General features: G+C 44.2%; 2 pseudogenes; both read left to right on the forward strand.

Annotated features, from left to right (window-relative positions):
• The first annotated feature begins 4,510 nt into the window (after positions 1–4,510).
• LOC131421426 (apolipoprotein L3-like) lies at positions 4,511–9,161 on the forward strand (annotated as a pseudogene).
• Positions 9,162–12,495: 3,334 nt separating this feature from the next.
• The window catches only part of LOC131421427 (apolipoprotein L3-like), a 31,078-nt pseudogene continuing 29,205 nt past the window's right edge, over positions 12,496–14,368 (forward strand).

Consider the following 14,368-nt stretch of genomic DNA (forward strand, 5'->3'; position numbering starts at 1 on the left):
GGACTTACCAGTGGGTGCTCCTTTGAGCCCTGCTCTAAACATCTTTGAAAGCATCCTTGTCTTTGGAGTAGCGGATATTACAGACCCATGGAATCCAGCTCCCCTCCAAGGAATCTTGCTTCCTTGAGTGGAGAAAAGTCCATGGGTGCATATGTGAGTGGGCAAGGTGTTGTTAGAAAATATATCTGTTTAAGGTTAGAGTTCACTCTGATTATTCCAGTTTAACATATGTCATCATCCCTACTTTCCTTAGAGAACTTAGTGTCATCAACCACTGAGGTTTCTCCTACACTGACAGTTGTCGCCCCAGGAGTCAGGCTTATTTCTTACTGGCACTGGATCCAACTGCTTCCCTCATCTTTAAGTTGGTTGTGCCAGAAACCAATTCATTATTGGGTTTAGCAGTTACTAACTACTATAAAGTGACTTCTGCTTTCTTAAAATTAAAAACAATCAATGTAATAAGTACAGATGGTTAAAACAAATCAAGTAGTACAGAGAGCTCTGCTCACCCTCATCCCAATTAAAAGCAATTGCTTTTGATTTTTAGCTTCTTCTTTTGGTAGTTAATCAGTATCTTTAAATAATATTATTATATTGGGAGATGGAATAGTGTGAGAGTGTGTGCTCCGGAGACAAGATGACTGGGCTTGAATTCTGGCTCTGGCATTAGCTTGGTGCTTTCGGTAAACTACTTAACCTCTCTGAGCTTCAGTTTGCTTTCTTACAGAGTCGTTGTCAGAACTAAAAATGAGTTAAGGCAAACCAAGCATTCAGACGGGTGCCTGGTGCAAAGCATGGGGTTGTCAATCACAATGGCTAACAAATATTAGCTATTGCGTTTTTCTTCTTTTTTTTCAATTTTTAAAATTTGATATTGTTAATTTGCTTCCTACCAGGGTAGATAAGGATTACACTTATTTTTATGCTCTTTCTTCTACCTCCTCTCCACCCTCTCCTAATATCAGTTTATCACTAATTTTATATCCTCTATTAGAAACTCTTATAGTTGTAAGTAATTCACTTACACCTTTATTTCTCATGCCCTCAACTGCAACCGTATTTCTTGACTCCTCACTTTGTAAAATGAGGATATTAATCCTCCTTCTCCTCCCTCAGTGCTTCACCTCCCAACTTCTACCATTGTACTTGAATTTATATATTGATTGGCAACAAGTATATTTAATTCTCATATTTAAATGCTCTATTTTGTTCTAAAAGTTAAAAATCAAACAAGAGTGTTTACATTTTTGTGATATTTTAAATATTGTTTACTGTAGAGCTAACCTGAACAATACAGTTGCGATGTTTTCTTGCACAGCTTTAGTTTTTCCTGATGTTTCTAATTGCCTTTGTGTTTACTCCTGTCACTGTTTGCCTTCAACATTTTCTCAATTTCTTTCAAACTGTACAACTTGTGAGGTATTACATCAAGTCCCCTTTCCCTACAGAACTCTCCACTTATTCCATTTTGGACTGGTTGCTCGCTAGGCCTGCTGCATGCCTAGCTGTAATGCTCAGATTCCTTTCTTTTTGGGTTGATTTTCCTAATTCCTTGATCCTACATGTTTCTCTCTCTCAGTTAGCCTCCACCCTACCCTATAAACACACATATACACTTTTTTTTTTTTTTTGCTACAATTCATTCTAAAGTAACTTTCTAACTAATGATTGTGGTTGGTAACTTTTCTATTCCCCATTTAGCTCCATTTCTTCTGTCATCTTTTTGTTTCATGTTCTGGAAGCCTTCCTTGACTTTCTTTACCAACTTTTCTTTAGAGTTCTTTATTTTGTCATTTTGTCAACCACCTTTTAATTCCCAAGGTCTCTTTTTTCGTTCTATAATATTTCCCCCTTTCAGTGCATCTTGTTCTCATTTTATGAATAAAATACCTTTCTAATCTCCCTAAGGACATGGGTTCAAGTTTTAACTAATTATTTCCTATTTTGAAAATTATCCATTTCTTTTGGTGTCATTTTTTGTTTATCCTAGTCACTCTCTTCCACGTTGTTGTCTTTCTCGTATATCTGATCCTAGATTGCCCAATCACACTTAAGAGAGAGGAAGGTTGATGGCAGGTTTCCCTGTAGAGTGATTAGATGAGGACCCGTAAACCCTGAAATACAGACATGTTTTTTCTGGAGTCTCTCAATTCTGATTTTTTCTTCTCTGGTGTAGACCTAATGCTGCTGTAAATATACGATGGGATGTGAGGTGGGTGAACTTATCCTCTGCTTTCTCCCTCAGCCTCCCTCTCATCCTCAGTCTCCCTCTCTGAGGCTCTACCTGGCAGACCATTCTTCTTGCCTACATGCCCTCTCTCTGTTTCTCTGATAGCAGCTCCCTCCTCTCCTCTTTATTCAGCTATCACTCCTCCATCCAGTTTGTCTTCAAACATCTGTTGAGTCTCTTGTCTCCTGTTGACCCCTTTCCCATTTCTCATTGGCAGCAGAGTGAGGAGAGGCAGTGTCTGGGTTCTTGAGTCCTGGAGGTGGATTTGAACCTCGACTCCAGTCTACCACGAACAAGATTTCTGAACTTGGCCAAGTCACATAACATCTGTGCTTCAGTTTCCTTATCTGTTAATTGGGATACAAATTGTACACACCTCAACAGTTATTAGAAGAATACAAATTATTATTTGTAAAGTCTTAGAGCAATTCCTGGTGCAGAGCAAATACCACAATGTAAGCCATTCTTGTCATTAGCTATTATTACCTTTGCTATCATTTCAGTCTGGTCTTAGAGGGGCTAGTTGATAAATGCTCTTTTGCCTTCTTACAATAGTATCTAAACGTAATCAACATTTGCTTTCTTTCTTCATATCCCAAAGCAAGATAATCACAAGCAGAACTGAAAGAAATTCTCTCTATATAAATATCTATTTTTTTAAAAGACCACTAAGAACTGGTAAGACTGAAAGGATGGACAACCTCATATACTGTTAGTGTGCATTGGTATAATTTGTTTGCAAACAGTGGGGTTCCAGGTATGAAGAAATGTTTATATGTTGATGCCCTCTGACCCAGTCATTCTACTTCTAGAAATACCTTAAGGAAACAAACTCAAATGCAGGCAAAGTTTTATGAGAGGAGATCGTTCTTTGAACTATTATTTACACAGCGAATTAGAAGCAACCTAAGGTCTCCAACTAAGGAGGACAGCAGACAGGCCTGGGCACCATCAGGAGGGCTCACAGTCCACAGCAGGGCTGCAGGGACGGGGCCAGGGCCCAGGAGGACTCCAGGACCTTATGGGGTGAAGGATCTTGCAGAAGCAAGGAGGCTACAGGCTTTGGAAAGTTGCAGAACCAGGAAATTTATCAAGACAGAGACTGGTGCACAGGGTGCAAGCCTTCGTTTTGGAATGAGATGGGTTATTTACAATACCTATGAGTAAGTATTTTTGTCTATTAAATGGAATAGAGCATAGTTGTCATGAATGTGGGATTAAGATCAGAAAGACTTGGGTTCAGCCCTGGCTCTAGCACTACTGTGAAAACCTGGGCTAACCTGAGTTGAGGTGAAAACCTAAACTCTGTGATGGTTTCATCCACTTTAAAATGGGAGCCACAGTAGCACTCCCCTCATGGAGTGTGCACGAGTATTCAATGAGGGAATACATGAGGAGCACTGCACATCATGGGCACTCGATCAATATTAGCTATTATCAGTTAGTAAGCACAAATGTTCCCAAGCTCAAGTAATTTCGAGAACATTCCTTTCCATCTTTTCTTCTGTGTTTGGTTTATTGCTTCTATAACTTCTCAGACGGCTGTCTCCTTGTCTGATTATCTTCTCCTTGTGCCCCCAAAGGACAGCAGGACTCTGACTTGTCTCGGGAAAGGGCTGAAGTGAGGTGAGTAACTTTCCTTTAATAGCAGCCTGCAGAGCCAGGAGACAGAGAAACACATTGGGTTAAGTCCATTTTGGAATTTGTGGTCATCCCAGAAGGAACTGCTGGAGACCTGGCCCCTTGCAGCTCCATCTTGCCACAGTAGGCTCACATTGGACCCCACATTTTGTTTTCTCTCTCCCAAGGGTGAAGCAACACCTCCTCCCAGCCTGGATGCAGATGGGCGAGCCATCAGGGAAAATTCTAGGATCCTGCTGCTGACACCATAACCTCAGATATCCGCAGGGTCAGCCCAGGTACTCAACTTCCTCTTCTCTGCTGGTTTCTACTCATGACCTAGAATTGAGGTTGTCGCCTCCAGGTTGAGTTAACCCACAGGAGAATCAAGATGGGGATTCATGAGCGTCCTTGAGCCCCTCCAGGGGGACTTTCCCCTGGGGGTCGTGGAGGTCTCCTTCCAGGTCTTCTCCTCAGGGTGCATGACCCAGGTGCCCACTTTGTCCCTCCCATGCTGTCCATCAAATGACTCAGAGTGACACAAAGACAGCCCACAGGCTGTGGGGACAGCAGAGGGGGGAGGAGAGATGGGGTCCTGAGTGGGGACGGGGAGAGGAGGTGACCAGCAACCCTGGAGGCTTCTCCTGCCTTCCCGCCATGGCCAGCCTCTCGCCCCACTCCAGCCGACCTTGGGGTGCTACCAAGGGTGGCTGTTCCCTCTGGCTTACCCTGCTGACTCTCACCAACTGATTTGTGAGGGACAATGGACCACTGAACTGGACCCCAGTCTGGCCTTTGCCAACTCCCATCTGTGTGAGCTGGTGTGCCTTACCTAACCTCATCTGTTAAATGAAAATATTTCCTTGTGTTGTTATGAGGATTAAATATAATGTGTGTACGTGGCCTGGGCCAGTGCCTGACACACAGTCGGGCCTCACAAAGGGTTGTTGCTGTCCCGTGTTCCTGGAACCTCTTAGTTCAGGGTAGAAACCTACCCCCTCTGCCAGCAACACCTCCCCTTGTAGCGGTGTCAGGGCGCCTGCCCTTCGCTCCCAATTATAAGCACCTGCTTACCAGATGTGACTGCCTTGGGCAGGTACTGATTATATTGATCTCTAATACCCCTGCAGAGACCCAGCTCTCAGTTATTCCACACACGGCTTTTCCTCTGTGTGTGCAGAGAGAGAGAGAGAGAGATCTCTGGTGTCTCCTCCTCTTCTCATAGGGACACCTGTCTTATCAGATTAAAGCCCCACACCTATGACCTCGTTTCACCTTAATCACCTCCTTAAAGGCCCTATCTTCAAATACAGTTATGTTGCGGGGATCCAGGCTTCAACGCATGAATTTTGGGAGGACACAGTTCAGTCCATAAGACCAGGTGACTCCATCAAAAGTACCCCAAGTGACAGCTGCTCATGAGAATAGCATTAAGCCACCTTATGCACAATACCATTTATGCTCTACCACAATTTCTTCTAATCTTATTCTTTATTCCTTAGAAAAACGAAATCTAGAGAGCTCAAGCTTTATTGAGGATACAGTTTGGTATTTCTGGAACACAGTGAGCAATGAGGAACTTCAGCTCCTGCTGACTGATGATGAGGCCTGGGAGACATTTGTGGCTGAGGCTGATTTGTCCAGGTAACCTCCATGGGGTGCCCCAGGAATGTCACCCAGATCTCCCCCCAGGGCTAGTTTCCTTCTGGCAGGCACACCTCCTCCAGGCAGTCTCCTGTAGTTGAGGTTGAGTATGTCCCTTCTCCACAATCCATGGGGAATAGTTCTTCCATGTCATTTGCTGGCAGTGAATGCCCCCCCGGTTGAGAAGAGATAAAATCTGCAGGGGGCAGGTTATGTGATCTTGAGCAGGTTACTTAACTACTCTCTGCTTTAGTTTCTTCATCTGTTCAATTTGATTGTGAGGAAAATAAGATAATGCGTGTAAAGTGCTTAGCATAATGGCTGACACACAGTAGGTGCTCAATTAATGTTAACTTTTAAAAAGATTGCTGAGAAGAGACAGGGGCCAAGGGTCTTCTTCCTGGAGATGAGAGCCAAGCAGGGCTTCCTTTGCCTCAGAAAAATCCTGAGACAATGAGTTTGTGTCCCTGAGGATTCTGGCTCGAGCCCTTTCTCTCCCTATCTAAGGAACTGTACAAACACTTCAGGATCCTGCTGGCCCATAAGGCGGGGAGGCTGGAGTGGAGGTGGACTGAGCTGGATTGGATCCTGACTCTCTCTCTGCCCAGCTCTGGGGCTCTGGACTTACGTCTTGGTGTCTCAGATTTGTCGTCTGTTCAGTGGGAGCAACAATTCAATCTGATAGAATTGTGTTGAAGGCCTCAGAGTGAACTCCAGGGTCAAAGGTGGGGGACCAAGTGCAGTTATCCTGTCCAAAGGCCCAGGGTGGCCTGGACCAGGGTCAGAGCTGGGGGTCAGCGTGGAACCCAGGTGGGATCAGGTTGGAGAACTAGTAGGAAGGCTTAGGCAGCAAGGCGGGACTAGAGTGAGGTGATTGAGGTGCCTGGGGCACAAACTCAAGGAGGCCATGGACGTAGCAGGGGTCCCGTGAGTGGGAGAGGGGACATTTGTTCCCTCCTTGATGTGATCCCCTCACTGCTGGGCACAGAGGGCCATGGGTGATTGTTTCCTCCACACTCTACCTGGGAGCTGGGAGGTTCTCAGCTGCCACTTGGAACTCTCTTCTACTTCATATAGAGCAGCCCCTGACAGTGTGAAGGCAGTGTGGCTTAGTGACAACTCCCAACGTTGGAATGGGTGGCTGCCAATTTTTTGTAATTTGAGGGACTCTGAGGAGACTCACAAGTCCCCACCAAGGAGAAAAGGTTTTTCTCTGCTAGTTTGTCCAAATGCAGGTCTTTTCAGGTTTAATGAGTCACACAGATGGTTCTTAAAGTCTCTTGAGTCTTTAAGAGATTCCATGAAGTTGCACATGGCCTTGGTGTGCATGCACGTGAAGCTGTCACCAGCTAAGGTGTGAGCGAGGCTGGTGACACCTGAGAGGGTGGGGTCCTGGATGGTGGGTCAGGGAGGGGCCTGGAGAGTCTGAGGGAAACCAAGGTTTACAGCAGATCTCCTGCTTCCCACTCGATTGGGGCAGTGGCTGGACCCAGCGACCTTGGCTGAGAGGGTCAAAGGGCATCACGCTTGGAAAAGAGTAGATGCCAGGCAAAATTATCAGTAAGGCCCTTTCTAGCTCTGAGTTTTTAGAGTTTTCTTAATTCTAAGTAGGCAGAGTTAGCCAAACTGAAAGTTTGAAGGCACAGTCCCCAAGACGGCCCTTAGTTTTGAGACCTACTGCAAATTTCGGGGCTTCCAAAAACCACCCTCAGAATTGAAAATTCCCTAGAAGGACTCACAGAGCTCACTGAAAGCTCCTATACTCACATTACACTTTATTACAGGGGAGGGACACAGGTTACAGTCAGCCAAAGGGAGAGAGGCATAGAGCAGAGTCTGGGACAGTTTCACACTTGGAGCTCCATTGTCCTCAGGACACACGACTCTCCTGTATTCAGTATGTGACAGTGTGCATGGAGCATTGCCAGCCAGGGAAGCTCACTCTGTTAAAGAAAACATGTTATCCCGATGTTTGTTAAAATGGTAAGGAAGACTTTCCTCAGGACTGTTGCAGTAGATGTCAAGACTATTGCAATAAAGGAGAGAGAGAATGGGCTCAACTCTGAATTCAGCAGAGATGCTTGGAGATTTATAGCCAATGAGCAGAATGAGTGGGTTGATGGATGGGAAATTACTAAGAGGAGACATCAAGGGTAGGGGTATTCTTGGTAAAGGCAGGTCAAGGAGTTACACGTCAAAGGTAAGAGGTGAGGAATGTGATCAGATATCAAAGGTGATCACATGTCAAGACCTGGGAGATTCTTGCTAAACTGACTTAGCAGAACTCTTGCTAATCCTGGGTGACACAGCCTGGCAAGGACAGGATATGGATGGCCAAGGTGAGGCCTAGTTGAGAAAAGGGCTCAGAAGAGCCTGACTAAAATTTGGTCATGAAGAGGGTCTTTGTTGACCCGAGACTCAGTGTACAGAGTTTATATTGGGACTCAATCACATGCTACCTGCATGGCTGACCTCTAGCCTCCAGCCCATCTTGGAGGTCAAACTAATACCTTTAGTTTCCAGCTCCTCCAGAGGTCAGAACCACATGACCCAAAGCCCCCATCATACATCTTGTCAGAATGTCCAGTGGCCAAAGGCCCAGAGCATCTTAATATGACTTTTATTTATTTATTCCCTGACTAAATAAGTATTATGGAGCATCTACAATGTACAAAACATGTTTTTAATGTTGAAAGAAAAATTCTTTATATTTGTAAAATTCTTTTTCATTTGATTTATAGTAAAAGCTCTGTGATTTATGCAGGAGAGGTCTTATCAAGCCCATTTTACAGATAAGCCAACTGCCTTTCTTAATCACTTGACCTTCATTCTTACAGGGATGAGGCAGATACACTACATGAAGGTCTGAACACAGACCAACTGAATTGGAAGTTTTTGAAAGAGTTTCCTCAGGTGAAATGGGAGCTTGAGGAGAGCATAGGAAAGCTCCAAGTGCTTGCAGACAAGATTGACAAGGTACAGGGACTGCACCATCTCCAACGTGATGGCCAGCTCCACTGGTGCTGTGTCTGGCATCCTGAGCATCCTTGGCCTGGCTCTGGCACCCGTGACAGCAGGGGTCAGTCTGGCACTCTCAGCAACTGGGATAGGGCTGGGAGCAGAAGCTGCTGTGACCAGTGTGTCCACCAGCATCGTGGACTCCTCAAACGGGTTGTCAGCAAAAGTCAAAGCCAGTTGCCTGGTGTCAATTGATATTGACAAAAGGGAGATAGTCGAGGAAGCTCTACATCACATTACACCCTGTGTTGTTTCCTCAACAAAGAATTTCACTCCAGACCTGGAAATTATTGGGAAGGACATCTGTGCTATCAAGCTGAAGAAATGCAAACCTCTGTTAGCAGCCCCTGTCAAGTGCCCCATGACTGTTGGGACAATCTCAGTCTGAAGCAGCAAGCTTCTGAAGAAAGCTTTTGGAGGTACTACTCTGGCAATGACCAAAGGAGTCCAGATCACAGGTGGGGCCACTGCAGGTGTCTCCCTTCTGATGGATGTGGTTAGCCTTGTGAAGGAATCAAAGCATTTGCATGAGGGGCCTAAGACAGAGTTGGCTGAAAAGCTGAGGCAGCAGGCTCAGGAGCTGGAGAGGAAATTAGAGAAGCTCACCCAGACCTATGAGATGCTGCTGTGGGGCCTCACTCTGTGACCGCCCCAGAGCAGTGCAGGGAGGAGAGACATGTGTGGCACAAAAAACATTGAGGTATCTTATTAGAGAGAAAGAGAGGGTGAGATAAAGTTTATGGGACTGAGTATTAAGGAGTCTGGCATTTCTGTAGCTGAACACAGCGAGGGAGGGATTAATGCAGATGGCAGGGGCTCAAAGAGAAGGAAGAGATGTGGAACCTGGAATAAGGGAGGAGAGCGGATTGGGAGTGAGGGGATGGGGAGAAACGATTTATTTTGGACTAAAGAAGACATTGGGGGTGTGAATAAAGAGAGAGGCATGGAGGAACAAGCAATGAGAAGGCTAGGAATACTACAGAGTTGAAAACAGGAGATAGCTAAAAAGTTAGGATTGTTGGAATATGGAGAAGTAACACGGCTCCCATATTGACCCTCTCCATGCTTCAATGTCCCAGCAAGAATAGAGTCTTCCCCTGGTGTGATGTTTAGACCTACATTTTCATTATCAACTCACCTTGGTCCTCCAGCAGGTCCATCTTAGTTAGGCAGTGACTTCTTGATGATGACAATGATGATGTTGGTGGTGGTGGTGATGATGGCAGCTGTGGTGGTGATGAGAGCAGAGTAGGTGGAACATTTAGGAAGCCACTGGTGCTCTTTGGGCCAAGAGTGCACTGAGAGATCAAGAAAGTTCCAATGAAATTGTGAATGCTGTGTTTTAACAGTGGTTGATTTGAAAGAGAAAAGAAAAGTGAAATCAGATGCCAGCATCAGGTCAAGGAGCCTTGCAGTGTGTTGAGATCAACCAGCTTGGAGTCAAGAGACCCAGCCTCTCTGAGCCTGTGTTCTCATCAGTTGCAAGGGTTGCTGGACAAGATAATATTTCAGATCTGTCTGCTCTCCCTGTCTTATGTTCTATCAAGTGGTTCAATAAATATGGGCTGATACACTGAGCCTTTGTTGTGTTGATTGATGGGCTCACCCGGGCTCTGGATGCTTGACTCCTTTCCCCATGAGCCTGTCTTCCAGGATCTCAGGGAGCAAGTCCTCCATTGCTCCTCCTGCTCACTCACTGGACTCCGGCTCCCCCATCTCGTCATTTCCCTCAGACCTTAGTGCCCCATAGGCCCCACAATAACACCTGGAGGAAGCTTGTGCATGTTTGTCTTGGGCTGAGCACAGGCACATTCCTTATCCAGTGGCTGGGACCGAGGATTGACATGTGGCACATGAGGCTGATTAGGATCAGAAGGGCCTGTGTGCAGGTGTGAGAGAGGGTCAGTGATAAACGGAGGGACAGAGAGAGACAGCCAGACAGCAAACAGCCTCACCCAAGCTACCTTTACATTTCACCTAGACACCTGTAAGAGCTTCCAGAAAGGTCTTCTTGTGTTTACTCTTGTGGTTCTGCTCCTGCCTGTCCTTCCCACCCCACCCCCATTCTCCACAATGAGCCAGAATGACCCTTAAGGATATAGATCTTATCAAGCACTTGCTTCCAACTCTTCAATGGGTTGCCATTCCTCAATAGCCTAAAGGCCCCATGCAGCCTAAAGTAGACTTGGGTCCCCTGAAGGCAGAGCCAGAGGCAAGGCTCTCTCAAAGAGGGGTTATCCCCGGGAGCAGGACTGAGGGACCTGGAGAAGGGAAGCAGAGAAGGAGGGACAATCAATACAAAGACATGTTCTTGATATGGTCACCCATGTGGGCAGTTGAGTCTGCTAGGACATTCTGAGGAGCCTTCATGGAATGGCCTCAGAATCATCCTCTCTGAGGAGGAAAGAGAAAAGCATTTGACAATTGCTCCCATCCCTCGTGGGCTTGCTCCAGTGGGCATTAATTCTCTGTATTTCCATGTGTGGCACATGTAAGTTTCAAACAGGTTCCCATGACTGGAGCCCAGGGCAGGAAGCAAGAGACAAGGGACATGTGAAATTGTCCCAGAAAGTCTCCTAAATCACTTACAAGTGCATCCAGTGCCTTATATGTCCTTCTGTATACTCCACCCTGCAGAAGACTTTTTTCATCCCTCTAACTCTCTATCAACCAATGTTTCCCTGAGGCCTTCCATCGATTCTTCCATTTCTTCCTGAGGAAGTCAACAAAGTCATGGCCACCCACTTGCCTGGTCATCTGAACAATTTGTTTCTCTTCTTTGTCACTTCTTCCTCAGTTCTGGGATAATTCACTTTCTTGCATAGATTTCACTTAGGCACTGAGTGTTTCAGGCACTGAGTAATTGAGTTGTTCAGTAATCCACCAATCCTTTTCTCCCTGAACACTTATAGTGGAATTCCATTTTGCTAAATGTGCATTTGATACCACTCCACTGTAATACTTGTAGCAATTGAGATTCCTTTGATTATAAGCAACAGAAACTGAGTCTGGCTAACGTAGGAGGATCCATTGGAAGAGAGCTAGGGTGGTACAGATATTGGAAAGAAGCACAAAAACTACACACGTCAGAAAGGACAGGAACCAGGGAGGGTCCAACTTTAGAAACTTATAGTCTGCCCTTCGAGCCCTGCCATCAGATAGCTTAGGTCCAAACACCTGGAATCCTGGTGTCTCTGATTAAAGTTTCCAAATTCTAGGAGACAGAATAGCTTGGGTTGGGCGACTATATCCTTGGACCAATCAGTCAGTCCAAGAGATAAGGAAGAGGAATGGGTTATAGGGACACAAACCTTTGGGGGAGTCTCTCGTGAAGAACCCACCTAATTTTGTGCCTGCTATGTGCAATCAACTCCTTGGCTACCAGACACACACATGCAGTCTTCTTCTCAGACAAATAAACATGACTCTCCTTAACCTGTTATGGATCCAATGATCCTGTATACAGTAGCAAGTGCACTCACCCCTTGGTTGAGACAAACACAAATAATCTCTACCTACTGCATCTTGAAGTTATGTCATGGAGTGAGGGCCTCAGATGTCAATGTTTCTCTTGCTCCGTTGGGCTCCTCTCTCAATGTTTTGTATGTATATACTTGTATTTACATACATATGTAGATATTTGTAGAGAACAAAGAGGTACAATATAGACTACAACCACCGTTGACCATTGCTGTCACTAACACAAGCCTTTAAGTGGTTATTCCACTCAATGTTCCTCTTACCTATGGAAAATTCATTCTTGTGGAGCCTGAATCTCTTGGTGGTCCTGCCTGGGGAATGTTGTGAAATATTCTATTAACCTTTGCTACTTGTTTTGGTAGTACAAGAAGGAATCCTAGGGGATCGCTTGAGTTCTACTCATATTCCTCCTGCCCTGCTGTGTAGCGACAATATGAATTTCTCTTGATAATCAAGATCAACTACCACATCTAACCCAGTGACCTCATCGTTATCCACACATGGAGGAGTATGAGGAATCAGGTATGGCCACTCCAATGAAACCATTTGTGTCTGCTCTGAGGGAGATATTCCCCTCTTAGATACTGACGCCTCTAGACCAGAAGGTCCTAGGGTCATGGGTATTGAAAGGAAATTTTTGAAAGTGGTTTATTATGTGTATCAATGAGAGCTATCACCCTCGTCTTAACTTCTTAATTCCCAGATCCATAAATTATGGCTGTAGGAGAAAATGCACTAAATACTGGGTATGGATTTGAAGCATAAGATCCTATGAGGCAGCACCTAACCTCTCAAGTTATTTTCTCCATTTGGGCCATTTCAATGATATCTAAGGTCATCACTTCTCGAGGCTGAGATTCATTAGGCTCCAAGTCAACCTTGATGAGGGACAGTCCGTATTGTGTGGTTAGACATAGCCTCTCTATCAGCCACTTTGTCACAGAACCCTTTTTGAAAACACCAGGCTTACCGGGAAAGGCAGAAGACTTGCAGCGAAAGAGTGTCTTCATCGATTATTAAGTCTCTCTGCCAGTGGAGAACTTCCAGTGAGTATTCACACGAGACAGGAGGATTTTCCAGCTCTGGACTCACTCTGAGAGCTCCAGCCATATACCTTTTCCCTAAGTATCTTTGTCACCCAGCCTCCAGATTTATTCTTCCTAAAATTTTGATCTTCCAGACAAATATAATGGATATATTGCACGTATAACGTGCAAATACTATATATAGTGTATTTTCTAGAATTCTATGTAAACGGAATAATATAGTATATATAGTACATACTGTCCTTTTTCCCAGCGTAATGCTTTTGAGATTCATTCACATTGTTGTGTGGTGTATCAGTAGTCTAGTTTTTTAAATTGCTGAGAGATCTGTACGGATATGCCACATTTTAGATATTTGGGTTGTTGCTAATGTGAAGCAATTGTGAATAATCTGCTCTGTAGTAGTCTTGTATGGACATATGTTTTCATTTTTCTTAAATGCTGGGAGTGAAATGGCTGGCAAAGGATGATGGGTGAACACTCTTCTTTGAAGAAACTGCCTAATAGTTTTCAAAGTAGTTGTACATTTACATTCTCATCAGTAGTTTATGAGAGTTCTGGTTGTTCCATATCCTCAGGATTCTCGGAATTGTCAGTTTTTTTAATTTTAGCCTTTCCAATGGGAGTGTAGTTCTGTCTCATTGGTGTTTTAATTTGCATTTCTCTGATGATAATGATGTAGTCATCTTTACTGGCCATTCATATATCTTCTTTCGTGAAGTGTCTGTTTACATCTACTGCCCACTTAAAAAATTGAATTGTATTTTTTATTGAGTTGTCTGAATTAATATATTCTGGATATAAGTCCTTCATCAAATATATGTATTGCGAATATTTTCTCCAATCTGGGGTTTGTATTTTGCCTGTCTTAATAATGTTTTTTGACAAATGAAAGTTTTCAATTTTGGTAAAGTACAATTTATTGACTTTTTTCTCTTTTATGGTTCATGCTTTTTAAGTCTTATCTAAGAAATCACTGCCTAGCCCCAAAGTTACAATTATTTTCTCCCATGTTATCTTCTACAAGTTTTAAATTTAAGCTTTTGCATTTAGCTTTTTGATTTTCATTTCAAGATCATTTGCTTTTCTGTATAAAGTTTAGAGTCAGCTTTCCAATTTGTACAAACATGTCTACTGGAACTTTGATTGATATTGTACTGAACCTATAGATCAATTTAGGGAAAATGGACATTGTAGCAGTATTGAGTCTTGTAGTCCATGAACATGTTATATCTCTACATTTATTAGGGTCTTGTTTAAATTCTCTCAGCAATATTCTGTGGTTTTCAGTGAAGAGCTCTTGCATGACTGTTGTTAAGCTTATGTC

Source organism: Diceros bicornis, chromosome 25, assembly GCF_020826845.1.
Source record: "Diceros bicornis minor isolate mBicDic1 chromosome 25, mDicBic1.mat.cur, whole genome shotgun sequence".
NCBI classification, from domain to species: domain Eukaryota; kingdom Metazoa; phylum Chordata; class Mammalia; order Perissodactyla; family Rhinocerotidae; genus Diceros; species Diceros bicornis.